General features: G+C 34.2%; 1 pseudogene; it reads right to left on the reverse strand.

Moving 5' to 3' along the window:
- Positions 1-763: 763 nt before the first annotated feature.
- Positions 764-14,369, reverse strand: LOC110890235 (annotated as a pseudogene).
- Positions 14,370-15,094: the final 725 nt, after the last annotated feature.

Consider the following 15,094-nt stretch of genomic DNA (forward strand, 5'->3'; position numbering starts at 1 on the left):
GTCAAGAAAGGTGTTTTTTCTAGTAGTTTTGAAAAGTTATGCTGATAAACACCAAGGCCAAGCAAACTTTAATTAATTTTCGTGGCCCACTGAATCTTTTAAATCTGAGTTATAACTAGCAACCTACAATTTAAATTCTTGATACCTGGGCCAAATGAAAATACGAGCAACCCAATGCTGATTCAAAGATACATGTAACCTCTTTAGTAACAATTATAGATGTTGCAATCGGCCCAACCAAATCAATTATACTTCATCAGCCAACTTCTAATATCCTTCTAATGCAACCAGTCCAATGTTTAACTAGTCTACAAAACTTTTATAATAAATTCTGTCTTAGTTCAATTAAATGTGAACGAGCCCAAATCAAAATTGTTGCATCTAACTCCTTTTTGTTTAATCTCTCTAATTGCACCCCTAGTCCAATACTAATGATTCTCCGCCCATGTACATAGTTTAGCAACCCCAAGTCCAGCTAATGATTAAATTCCATTTTTATGGGCTCAAACAAAAAATTGTCTCCGACTCAAACAAAATATACTGGTCCAAATCAAATCTGATTTCAGATTTCAAATCAACATTAAATGGCTTTCAAAGCTTATTTTCCTGTTTTTTAACTTTAATTTCATTAAAACCGACAATTAGCAAGACGCTAGAGCCAAAAACAAATACGCTGAAGAAAAATTACATCAATCCTTCCATAATAATCGCCAATGACCTTTTGTGTTGAATTTCAAGCCATGAGGTTGTGTGACAAATGCAATTCACGTCTAATGACTTTCCCATTTCACGTATTAGACAAATACATACTAGTTTAATCTTTAAAACAATGTAAGCATAGGTTAGTATACACCCAACTATAAACTAAATTCAAACAACTTCCAACCTACATAAATATAAATCCTATAATTTATTATTCAAAAGAATGAACTGCATATCTGTGCATCCTTTATGTTAGTAGTTTGGTTGTTATGCTTTAGAAAACCAACTATTGAGCATTTTCTGGCTTCTTAACTTTTGAGCAATGGGTTTCTTTCAAAAAAGTTCACGGGTCGTAGCTCGAATCCGTTAGTAAGTGTTGCCATCGCTGGGAAATCTTCTTGGCAGGGGTTGTGATGAAAGCCTACAGTGTACCACAAAACTATATCTTTGTTCATAATAGATCTGTTTCTACAACCACCGAAAACAAAATACAATGATTAGTTAGAGAAACTTATGTTTAATTTAAATATGCAAATTGGGTCGGCTAAACATAACCTGCTCTCTAGATTTCTCATCATACTCCCCTTTTAAATGCCAAATCAAGGAAATCTATTTTTTCTTTGAAAGGGGTACGGCAAGTAAAAATAGAGGTGGTAGAGTACGTTTAGACAACCCTATTCAAATTCATCCAAAATTAATACAAAATACAAACCTGTGACTCCAAATGGCCAGTCCATCTTTTCCTGTACTCCTATCAACATAAAAGCCAGCAGCCCATCTCTCGGACTTGTTATAGGCAGTCACCCACACTTGATACTTGGTGTATGAAGCTCGTATCTGCGGGAAATCATCATCCACCAGGAGCGAAACAGCCGGTTGCCCTGTCATCAGTTGATAACCAACATTATTTCCCAGCTTTGTCTTCTTATTTGGGTTCACCAGGAACATCTCTGACACCTTCATCCCAAGCCTCAGCCTCGCCTCATCTTCGGTTTTCGCAGTCTCTTTAACGACCGTCCAGTAACTCTTCCTTGGAGATGCTTTGGCTTTTTTGACTTGTAAGTTTGCTTGCACAAAAGAGTTGTCTTCACCATCAATATCTAGGTCGAGGTAGTATGTGATGAAGTGATCATGGTTGTTCCCTCTTCTATTCTCTGCTATCAAGGGTCCATAGGTTTCTTCTTTGATCTGGTCAGCTTTCGTTTGTGTTGTAGGCTTCATTTCTAGAACACCACTTAGCCCCACCTGCAAGAAAATCGGGATTTAAATTAGAGGTGTAAACAAGTTAAGCCGTAGTGAGCTACCGCACATTAACTCGTTAAAAGCTCGAATCCAGCCGAACTTAGCTCGAGGATGAGCTTGAGCCAAAAATATGTTGGGAGTAATTCGGATTAGTTTACAAAAAGAGAAAGGAGGGATCACATTTATGAAGATAATTATTGGAAAAGAAGATGTATTCTAAGGTTTATTTAATTTTTTGTATATTGAGTAAATGACCAAAATCGTCCCTGACGTTGGGGCATTTTGCCATTTTCATTAAAAACAACTTTTTTATACAATATAGTCCCTCACTTTTGGGACTGTTTATCATTTTAATCCAAAACATCTAATTTGCTTTAATTTTTCTATAAACACTTAGATAAAAATGACAAAAAATCCCAAATCTCAAGGACGATTTTGGCAGAAAAGTCAGACGTTTGAATAAAAATGGCAAAAAATCCTAAAAGTGAAGGACTATATAGAACAAAAAAGTTGTTTTGGATGAAAATGGCAAACATACCCAAACCTCAGGGACGATTTTGGCAACTTACTCTTTTATATTTGAATTTTTTGTTATACTAAGTTTGTTTAGTAGAATTTGAAGTGAGAATTATAGGTCTAGTATTATACTAGGGTTAATGTAATGTTTTATGTGTGTGTGGACTTCTATTAATAAAGTGAAGAGACAATTATCAAGTAGGTACTCAAATCCCTTATGTTCCTATTCATTGATCGTAAAGCCTGGGCCATCCATTGGTACCAAAACCAAATACTCACAAACAACGATCATCGAGCAGCAAGTTGAAACGAGTAGTTTCAAGGGGCTATGAAAGAGTAGAACAACTGATATGAGATCAGATCGATCCATAGCAGCAAGAAGAAGATCATAAGCAAAGAAAAGCCCGTGGACATTAGAGTGATGTATCACGCCGGTTTGATTAAAGAAAATAAACGAAAACAAAAGCAATTCTCCAGGATTGGTTTCCCGGTTTTTTTTTAATCACAAAACAGGTTAGTGACATAATTGTTTTTTTTTTTTTTGTTGGGTGTGTTCGATCAACACCAACTAAGGAAATCGTACAACAATGAAGAAGAGGTTTTCCAGATTTGTGACTGGCCGGATGGATTTTTCAGTAGCATGGTTATGCGAGTTCATACGGTCAAGGGACTGATAGGGGATGTGGTCATGGGAATGATCATTGATCAGGCTAGGAGAAGCTGAAACTATCTAGGAATTGCATCGAGAGATCTCAGAGACTATCCGTTGTGGATCCTCGGAGACGAGTTAAGTGTATTTATTTCCAAATTAAAGGCTGATTGTAATTTAGATTAGATTCTAAAGAAAAAGGAAGAACGGATCTTATTATGGAGATGAATATAGGAAAAGTTGATAAATTAGAAGATTTAATAAAATGGTTTATTTTAATTCTTTTGTTTTATCAAGTTCTTTTATTTGTTTAAGTAAATAAAATTTGAAGTGTGTGAGAACTTGCAGAGATTTATTATAAGTAATGTGTTGCTGCAAATATTTATATGTGTATCTTGTTTTATTAACAAGTTGAAAGACACAATTGAGAAAACAAAGTGAAAGACACAATTACGAAGTTGGGTCAAATATGTAATTTTCTATTCATTGATAAGAAAGTCTGGGTCATAAAGTTTGTTTAGCTAACAAGCCTCATCTTTACTTATTGAATTCGACTAGGCTTGTAACTATAAACGATATTATTATTTATAGAATTTTTATATAATGAAATACTAGGTTAGTTCCCCGTGTGTTACACGGGTTGAACAATCTTCTATACATATAATAAAGTAAACCAATGTGTGACACGTGTCATTCATTGAATGCACTTATTTTTGGGTTTTCCCGCCTTTCTTTCATATTTATTTTCTAATAATTTATCTTCTAATTTGTAGATAATATTAAATATAAAAATATTTATCTGATAATTATAACCCTTTTATTGAAATTTGAAAAGGGTTTCACGCTTTTTTGGATTTTATTAAAATTCATGACTACATTATATAATTATAAGTTTGAATATATATGTCAAAATTAAAAATTATTCTTCAAAAATTCAGTAACATCCATACTCTATATATACATTTAGAAAAATGTTAATAATTGCAAATAATACTAAATAGAAAAATGTTAATTGAATACAAAAAAATATAGGATATCATCAAATGTATATCGATTACTTAAATGAGTATACACATGCATGGGCGGTGATAAAGGTGTGCGGGGAGGACCACCGCACAGGGTCTGTGATTTCTAGGGGCACGTGTTTTTTATAAAAAAAACCCCGATATCTATGTTAATTTTTTTAAAATAGCATACCAAACATGCTCTTAGTGAGCCCAATACCCATTGGCATCTACAAAATGATGTTTGACAATATGGGTGTATGTGAGAGGAAAAAACCAATAAGTCAATAAGTCACTCCATACTGACTTTTCCAAAACCCCAATAAGTCTATAAGTTGTTTCAAAAAACATAACCAAACATGCTCTTACCAAGCCCAATACCCATTTTATTTTAAAATTAAATAATAATATAAAAACATTACGAAAGAACATATTTTTTCGAGCTCAAACAGGGTACATGAATTCTTACAGACGACTCTGTACACATGTATGAGATTTTTTTTACTATTATTATTAGTTTCATTATTTATCAAATATATATAAATGTCTCCGTCTTTAATTTGCATTTACAAGAAATATTTACATATAATAAAGTAAACCAATGTGTGACACGTGTCATTCATTGAATGCACTTATTTTTGGGTTTTCCCGCGTTACTTTCATATTTATTTTCTAATAATTTATCTTCTAATTTGTAGATAATATTAAATATAAAAATATTTATCTGATAATTATAACCCTTTTATTGAAATTTGAAAAGGGTTTCACGCTTTTTTGGATTTTATTAAAATTCATGACTACATTATATAATTATAAGTTTGAATATATATGTCAAAATTAAAAATTATTCTTCAAAAATTCAGTAACATCCATACTCTATATATACATTTAGAAAAATGTTAATAATTGCAAATAATACTAAATAGAAAAATGTTAATTGAATACAAAAAAATATAGGATATCATCAAATGTATATCGATTACTTAAATGAGTATACACATGCATGGGCGGTGATAAAGGTGTGCGGGGAGGACCACCGCACAGGGTCTGTGATTTCTAGGGGCACGTGTTTTTTATAAAAAAAAACCCGATATCTATGTTAATTTTTTTTAAATAGCATACCAAACATGCTCTTAGTGAGCCCAATACCCATTGGCATCTACAAAATGATGTTTGACAATATGGGTGTATGTGAGAGGAAAAAACCAATAAGGCAATAAGTCACTCCATATTGACTTTTCCAAAACCCCAATAAGTCTATAAGTTGTTTCAAAAAACATAACCAAACATGCTCTTACCAAGCCCAATACCCATTTTATTTTAAAATTAAATAATAATATAAAAACATTACGAAAGAACATATTTTTTCGAGCTCAAACAGGGTACATGAATTCTTACAGACGACTCTGTACACATGTATGAGATTTTTTTACTATTATTATTAGTTTCATTATTTATCAAATATATATAAATGTCTCCGTCTTTAATTTGCATTTACAAGAAATATTTATTATATAGTTTAAATTGTTCAATAAATATTTCTTGTAAATGCAAATTAAAGACGGGGACATTTATATATATTTGATAAATAATGAAACTAATAATAATAGTAAAAAAATCTCATACATGTGTACAGAGTCGTCTGTAAGAATTCATGTACCCTGTTTGAGATCGAAAAAATATGTTCTTTCGTAATGTTTTTATATTATTATTTAATTTTGAGTGAATTTCAAGTTTTGTCCTTTATCTTTATATCAAATTTCAGGCGCTGTCCTTTATGTTTAAAATTGACGAGTTTTGTCCTTTATGTATTAGATTGTTGCACGGTTTGTCCTTTGGCCCTAACCCAGTTGGTTTTTTCTGTTAAATCAGAACATATGCAATGCACATGAGGGTAGTTTTGTCTTTTTACCCTATTATTTTAAAAAACCATTTAAAAGAAATATATATATAAGATATCATCATCAGCTCATTTCATTTCTTCCCCTCTACCATCACAGCTACCATCTCCTCTTCCACCACCACCACCACCGTAACCACCTTCAAGCACAACCACCGCAACCTCCTTCCACCACTCATCCTCTCTCTGCCTCTCTCTCTCTCTACACTACCCCGCCCCCACAGCCGGAGATCCGCCTTCAAGCACCCCCACAGCTGGAGATCCGCCTTCAAGCACCACCGCACCACCCACACAGCACCACCGCACCACCTGTTCACCTTTCGATTTCACGTCTTCCAGTCATCAAGCACCACCGCCTTCCAGTCATCATCTTCCCCAAAATATGAACCCTAATTCGCCCCTTTCGAATTCACGTCAAATTCGAGTTCCATGATCACATTCTATGGATAAAACCTTGGGTCTTTTGATTGGAAACTGAAAACGAGTAGAATGGTGGCTAGCTCACCTCAAATCGGTGCACTAATTATGATGGTTTCTTGCCAGAAAAGCTTGCAACGGCGGCGGTAATGGTAGTTGTTGGGAGCTACGGTGGTGGAAAGTTAGGGATTGTTAGAAATTAAAAAGAGGGTTTTCGTGTACGAATGAAGATGGGGGTTGAAGGTTGACGATGGAGATTCAATTAAGATGCATCTCTCTGCCTTTCGCTTCTAAACGGTATCTTTTGTTTGGATTTGTTGTGTTCTGTTGGTTTGGTGAAGATAGATCCAATATTGACTTTTTTTGTTGTTGAATATTAATGTTAATTCAAAGTATGAAATATGGATGATTCAGTTGGTGATACAACAGGATGTTGTTGCAGGTGACGAGGGCTTTTATTTTTGGGCTTCTCTGATATTGAGAGCAGTGGTTGTTGATGGTGACAATGGTGGTGTGGCGGTGATATTAAGAGTGGTGGTGGAGAGAGGTAGAGAGAGAGGGCCGCGAGAGGGAGGAGTAGAGAGAGAAAGGGTTTTGTTTTTTTATATATTCATTTGTTTTATGTTTTATTAGTTTTCTAATTTTTGTTTGTTAGTTTTTTAAATAAATTAGTTAAAAGACTAAACTACCCTTGTGTTATCTGATTTAACAGAAAAAATTAACTGAGTTAAGACTAAAGAACAAACCGTGCAACAATCTGATACATAAAGGACAAAACTCGTCAATTTTAAACATAAAGGACAACGCCTGAAATTTGATATAAAGATAAAGGACAAAACTTGAAATTCACTCTTTAATTTTAAAATAAAATGGGTATTGGGCTTGGTAAGAGCATGTTTGGTTATGTTTTTTGAAACAACTTATAGACTTATTGGGGTTTTGGAAAAGTCAGTATGGAGTGACTTATTGACTTATTGGTTTTTTCCTCTCACATACACCCATATTGTCAAACATCATTTTGTAGATGCCAATGGGTATTGGGCTCACTAAGAGCATGTTTGGTATGCTATTTAAAAAAAATTAACATAGATATCGGGTTTTTTTTTTATAAAAAACGCGTGCCCCTAGAAATCACAGACCCTGTGCGGTGGTCCTCCCCGCACACCTTTATCACCGCCCATGCATGTGTATACTCATTTAAGTAATCGATATATATTTGATGATATCCTATATTTTTTTGTATTCAATTAACATTTTTCTATTTAGTATTATTTGCAATTATTAACATTTTTCTAAATGTATATATAGAGTATGGATGTTACTGAATTTTTGAAGAATAATTTTTAATTTTGACATATATATTCAAACTTATAATTATATAATGTAGTCATGACTTTTAATAAAATCCAAAAAAGCGTGAAACCCTTTTCAAATTTCAATAAAAGGGTTATAATTATCAGATAAATATTTTTATATTTAATATTATCTACAAATTAGAAGATAAATTATTAGAAAATAAATATGAAAGAAATGGGGGAAAACCCAAAAATAAGTGCATCCAATGAATGACACGTGTCACACATTGGTTTACTTTATTATATGTATAGATATATTTATATAATTTTTAATATTGCAAATAAATTATGATAAAAATAATAAATAATATATTTTATGGTCTACATAAGAATTATATTTATAAGCATGCATATATACAACTATAAATGTATATAACTTACTTAGTAAATTAATAATAAACATTCCAAGCTCTAACATGACAATTATAGCTCAAAATGAGCCGAGCTTGGGTCGGCTCGCTTGTTTACACCAGTACTTTGAATATCCATGTAAAACAATCAATATCCAGCTAAGTCTTAGATCGATTTCTTACCTTAACTTTTATGGAACCAGTTTGTTTGAATTCCCAATCTAGTATGTAATCATAATTTCCTACCGTAGCAACCATTCTAACAACCAGATTAACTTCTGATTCTCCTGTTGTTATCTGCACATAAGAGTATCATGTTAATTGAGTATATACGGTGACTATTCGAGGTGATTGACAATTACATTGTCCTCACTTATAGACATAAAATTTGAGGGATGGCAAAAAAACCCGAGCCCGACAGGTATATCCGAAACCCGACACAAATTGGACAGGTATATCCGATACCCGACAGGTATTGTGCTGGGTATGGGATTAGTTTTAAAAATTTTCGCCGGAATGGGATTAGGTGATACCGACCCGATTACCCGAAACCACATACCCGTTTACCCGGACTATTTATCCGATCATATACCCGAATTTTTTAAATTATTTTTTTATTTTCCATTAACCCGTATCTATTAGTGATTTATTTTACAATGTTCATAATGTGAAAAAAATAAATTTTCTTTAAGTATATATATTTGATAATAATATTTATATTTTGTATGTTGTGAAGTATATACACATAAGTGTATGAGTATTATAAATTTATCATCAATTTATGAAAAAACTTATATTATGTAATGTACGTTTTTAATTTATAATAGTTGTTGCATAAATAAAATATATAATACATATAATAGTTAAAAGAATGTATTTGGAAAACCCCAACGTATGGATTTTAACAAATTAATAGGTATCGGGTTGGGTATGGGACATGATTTTATAAACGGGTATGGGCATCCGATTATCAATACTCGACCTTGTGACAACCCTCGTAATTCCATGTTTCCGTACAATTTATAAATTATAATTAAAGTGCTTAACTGCTCTCTGATTTCTGTGTTATATTTACATGTGCTTGTTAACATATTAGTAGTGTACAGAAAAGTTACTAAATAGTCCGGTATGCTTTCCTGAGTGTTGAGAATTAAAAATGTTACAAAAATATATACATAGGACACTTTACAGATTAATTAAGCACTTTAACGGAACAGTATCAAACCGAACAACCGGACTTTACCCGGAACACAAAAATATTGTCAAACACATTGTTCTTATTTTTCTGAGCTAGTTAGGGTCCCCGAACACCCTAACACACTATATATTGCTTAACACACCATAATGCACTAACTAAGCACTTGATTCCTAACTAAATCAACTAACCACCCATTGCAAATCAACTAAGCCAACCCCCCCCCCCCCCAACCGGTGCTAGTATGGCCCCACCCCTTTGAATTTCTTGGTTTATTTAATTAGATCTTGTATCCCTAATAAGTGAGCATAAGGACCAATGGGTGTAGTCATGTTGGAAGTAAGTTTATTTAAACCACAAGTCCCTCACTCTTATCATCTTCTTCATCACAAACACCTCTCTCTCTCCCTCTAAGAAATTTCGGCCGAACCCCCTTGCCACCACCATCAAATTTTCGGTTCTTGTTCAAGTGTTCCAAGCTTATCCCAAGGTGCACCAAGGTGAATCACAAAGCTTGGTACTCTCGGAAGTGGAAGGACCTTCTCTATTTGCTATTAACCACCACATTTCTTCACTTGAACTTCCCTAGTCTTGAACTAGTGGTAAGAACTTAGATCTTTGCTTTTTACACCTTTTTTAAGTGGTTAATAGTGTTTAATGATCAAAATTATAAGAACTCTAATGAATCTTGTGAAGAAGTCTTGAACATAAACTAGTTGGTGATAAAAGTATGGTTAAAAGATGAAGAAATTATGATATTCATGTGTTGTGATGATTGTTGGTTGTTGTTACTTATGTAGTTGATGGATCATCATATGGTCTTGCTAAATCATGACTAAAAACATGATTTAGCAAGATGAGAAAGTAAGAATGATGTAGGATGATGGAATCATCCACACATAAACTATGAACTTGAATGAATGGGTGATTTCTTGAAAAATAAAGAAAAAAGTAGGTTATAGTCATGTAGATCTAAAGATCCATGAGTGGTCTTTCAAAAGAACCAAGTTAAAAATATGAGTTTCACTAAAACTTGGATCTTACATAAACTAATCACATTTTGGGTGGATAAACAAGTGTAGAAACATTTGTGTAACTAGAAACTTTCATGAAGAAATATTTTTAGAAAATATGGTGGAAGTTGTAAACACTTAAAGTCTTTAAAAATGAAGTTTTTAAAGAACTAATCACATTTTGGAAGGTAACAAGACTTACTAAGTGTGCTAGTAAGTTACTACATATTTTCATAAATATTCAAGTTCATGAGTTTATAGTTATGCTTATTTTTGACTAGTTTGGTAAAGGAAGGTTATGTGTTGTTGATTGAGAATTGTTTGAATGAATTTTTAAAAAGAAAATGATATGCTAGTAAGCATGGACATCTCTAGTTACAAAGGAAACTCTGGCGAATTTTTTCTAAAATTTCAACACTTAAAAAATATTTTTCTAACAAGTATTTACAAACGTATTTTTAACTTTGTTTTCAAAAGAACTTCGCCATGATTTTTATTACAAAACACCAAGTATCGGAGGTTGACTATCGTAAGTCAATTTGATAAATATATATTTAAAATATATATTGTATACTAAAACTCTTGTGTGAAATAATTGTTATTTTAGGGAAAAATAATATATATATAACTTAACAAAGTACGTTGACGTTTAAATTGTGTGACATGTGATAAAAGTAATGGGTAGATAAACCATACGTGTTTTGCATGAGAAATTGATTGTTACCTGTACCTTATTAGGACGTGCTTGATTTCCTGATTATTAGAGTAACTAGTCTAACCGAGCAAACCGAGGTGAGTTCACACTTTTCTAGAAAGCATGGTAATTCCCGATGGGAATGGGAATGGGTTCAGAAATAGGGATTCCTCGTCCTTTGGGACGCGTTCAGGAATGTGAATTCCTCGTCCTTGGGACGTACTTAGACTTACCGGACTAGAACTCTATCAGCGAAGTCCCTCCCTTTTGTATCGACTTAATCGTCGAGGCTATGGCGAGCGGGTCATTAGTTAATAACGCTATTAGGTTTAACAAACCGCACACCGTGCCAGTCGGACGAGTGTGTACTAATGGACTATGGCACGTCGGTGATGATAGACACCGACGCTAGGGCACAATTTATCTTTGTTAGTAGTCGATATGATAAACGAGTCTGGTAGTTTAAATAATGTGGTAGCCCCCACGGCCGGAGTGCCGGGCTGGATAGCCAGGGAAGATGGACATGAGATGGTTAACTAATAAACGTTTTTGAACTATAGAGTAACCCCCACGGCTGGATAACTGAATAAGATTAAACTATGTTTTTGGAAACAACTCTAAAATGGACAACCAACCGTGAACTCACTCAACTTTGTTGTTGACTCGTTGTTACATGCTTTGCAGGTCGCTAGATGCTATGGGGCTTGCACATGGAGGTGGTCGTTGTGGGGTGCGAACTGTTATGTTCCGTACTCAATAAATAAACTTTATGAACTTATGAAACTTATGTTTTGGGTCTTTAAACTTATGGACTACGAACTTATGTTTTGGTTTAACATCTTATGCTTCCGCTGTTTAGATTGAACTTGGTTAACTTCCTTTTGGTCACCAATTGTATTGTGGTTGGTTTTATTTACTTAAATACGTTGTTCAATATGATTGGTGGCTTGATCCTGATCGCGTCACGCCTCCAAGCGGTGATACTCCGCATGGTGGATTTTGTTGGTGTGACAGACCTGAACCCGATTCATTACACCCCAACTTATCATAAGTGTGTACAAAAATAAAAATCTGGAAAACCTTCACGCCTATTGTTATAAAAAGATGTTGGCTAAATGCGTAGAAATGATATAAATTTGTTCCCTCCCTCCTTCAACATGTAAAATCAGTAAACTTCACCAGTTTTTCACACTTAAACACAAAAAAAATAAAATAAAATAAAAAAATTTGATTTGATGTTATCAAGAACCGTTAACCTTTTAAATCATTTTCTTAAATTTATAAATTACTTTTGAGATCATATATGTTTTTTCTAAGCATATTTTATATGTTATAAAAGTTTTAAAACTTTCTACAAAAGTCTTTAGTCCACCAATACGAAAAATACTCATTTTAACCCTTTATTTAAACCTACAGATTTTAGTAAAGGAATTTTCCAAAATATACATATTTGACCGAAATTTTTTTAACATAGACAATGATTTTCAGCCTTCTACATATTAGTCTTATGGGCTGTTTGTTTGCCTCTTAATGAGTCTCTTAATGGTTCAGACCTCCTACTGATTCAGCATTTAATGGTTTAGACTGTTTGTTTCGCGAGCTGATGTCTAAATAGTTCAGACATTTGCCTCCGAATAATTAAGCATTATACTGAGTCTGAATGATTAAGACCTCTAATCTGAATTAGTCAGACATTTGCCTCTGAACGGTTAAGCATTATACTCGCTTTTAATGGTTCAGATCTCTTACGGTTCAGCACTTAATGGTTCAGACCTCTTATTGTTTCAGCACTTAACCATTCAAAAATTGTCAAACAGCCCCTTAGCCTAAATTCAAAAGCAGTGGCTAAGCCTGCGCTTTTGTCAACAGTGGGGGTTGGGTTAGTGCATGCATTCCTAGAAAAAAAGTAAAAAAATAAAATACAAGGGCTTAATCTTAGATGCTGGAGCTGTGGCAGCTTCTAATCGATGGCAATGAAATTAACTACTTTAATGAAGGCTAAACTTCCACCTCTATATTGGGAAACAAAATTTCTGGTCTAACATGTGTATTTAGATAATTTCCCATTTTATTTATAAAATAGTTGCTAAATTAGTTAGAACATGGCAAAAGTTGTGACGCTTACCACTTTCCCTGGAATACCAATTAACTTCAGTATGCCTCCAAGCTATATCTCCGGTATATCGCTCGAAAATGCAAATGGCCCTTGGAACCTTTTGCGGCAACCCATCTCCCCCAGCCATATAACCATCCAAATAAGCTGCATTGCTTGGACAGTCTATCAAAGGCACAAGTGATACAGCAGATCTACCAAACCCAAACTCACCCACATCAAAAAATGTCCTGTAGTACCATTCACTACTAGGATCCATATAAGGAACAAATGTTTCCGATATGTGCCCTCGGTACAACACCCTTCGCCATTCTTGTTTTCCAGAATCAAAGATCGACGTGGTTGATATGATCACGCCAGCACGTGCGTTGAATCCCACATGAAATCTCCAATTCTTCCAGTTAATATTATGACCATTAATGGTGAATGATCTATTGTTAATAGGATCTGGTCTTTCACCAAAAGACGAAACACTACTAAACAATTGAGTACCATCAGCTTCAGGTAAAGTAGTTTTTCCCCTCTTTGATATAATACTCGTGATTTGCATCGATTCAATGTTTACTAGAATGGTTAAACCTTCTATCGGCATTGAGAAAACATTATTGGTTCGTTCGCGATAGAAGCATGATAGTTTAACCGCTCTTCGAGTGATGGATTCTCCAAACCATCCTATAGTGAAAGGAAAGCATGTGATTCCTGATATGTTCAAGCCCCTTCTTGCAACCAAATCTTTGAACTTTGAACTGTTGAAGGGTAACCTTGCTGCTTGCACTAGCTCGGTTAAAGTAAGTGGAGGGTAACCGTCACCTTTATAAACATGGTCCGATGTGATTGATCCATTGGTCAAATTCACAATAATTTCATGGGTTTTTCCGCCACCACGAACCACCACCTTGGCTTGACGATGAGGGAAAGATTGGTTTTGCTTCTCAGAAGATAGCCATTTGATAACATCTTTTTTGTCTGGTTCGTCAAGGTCAACAAAATGAAAGTTTAGATTTGGAAGAGAAGAAAGGTGAGAGGTTGTGATAATTTGTTGAATCTTGGATATTTCATTAGGGTTTAGAGGATCCAAAGGATGATGATGGCTGCCAGTGAACAGAAACTGAAATGTTAGAACTAGAATTGTAATGAGAATATTCATGAAAGTTTCCATTGGAGTGAGATTAATTTTTTTGCAGTGTTGGGGCTGCTGAACAAGGGGTTGGAAAATGGTTGACTAGTTGGCCATGTTACCAGATAACATGTTGTGATTGGTTTGTTTATGTTGCTTGCGTTGTAAGGAAAGATGAGTTGATATTCGGATGCTTTTGCTTTATTGCTTACTTTTTAGCTTCAGATAGATTGAACTTAAAGTAGAAGCTAAAATTGTAATTATAGTTTTAATGATAACAATAACAATAACAAAGATAAGAGTAAATTATAAGTTTTGTTCTTTAGACTGGAGTGTATGGAGAGCCTCATCCCTATGGGGATGGGCTGTCACGTCACCGTCACGTAAGCGGGACTTAAAAGGGATGGACCTAAGGGGTGGGGGATGAACCCCTTTATATATATATATATATATATATATATATATATGTATATATATATATATATGTATGTATGTATATGTATATATATATATATGTATGTATGTATAGGTGTGTGTGTGGGAGAGAGGGGCGTCGACACCGGCTTGTGGAGGACGGAGAAGCCGGGCCTGGCCCGGCGCCGGAGCAGAGGGGTGGGGAAGACGGGGCGGCAAGCAAGGGACGGGCATGGGGACGGCCCCCATACTCTCCAGTCTTACATTTTACGTATCTTTTAGTGGAAAAATTGACAAGTTATGTACTTAATGTTCTTAAAGTAGAAGCTAAGATTGTAATTATAGTTTTAATGATAACAATAACAATAACAAAAATAAGAGTAAATTACAAGTTTTATTCTTTATGTTCACAC

Source organism: Helianthus annuus, chromosome 11, assembly GCF_002127325.2.
Source record: "Helianthus annuus cultivar XRQ/B chromosome 11, HanXRQr2.0-SUNRISE, whole genome shotgun sequence".
NCBI lineage: Eukaryota > Viridiplantae > Streptophyta > Magnoliopsida > Asterales > Asteraceae > Helianthus > Helianthus annuus.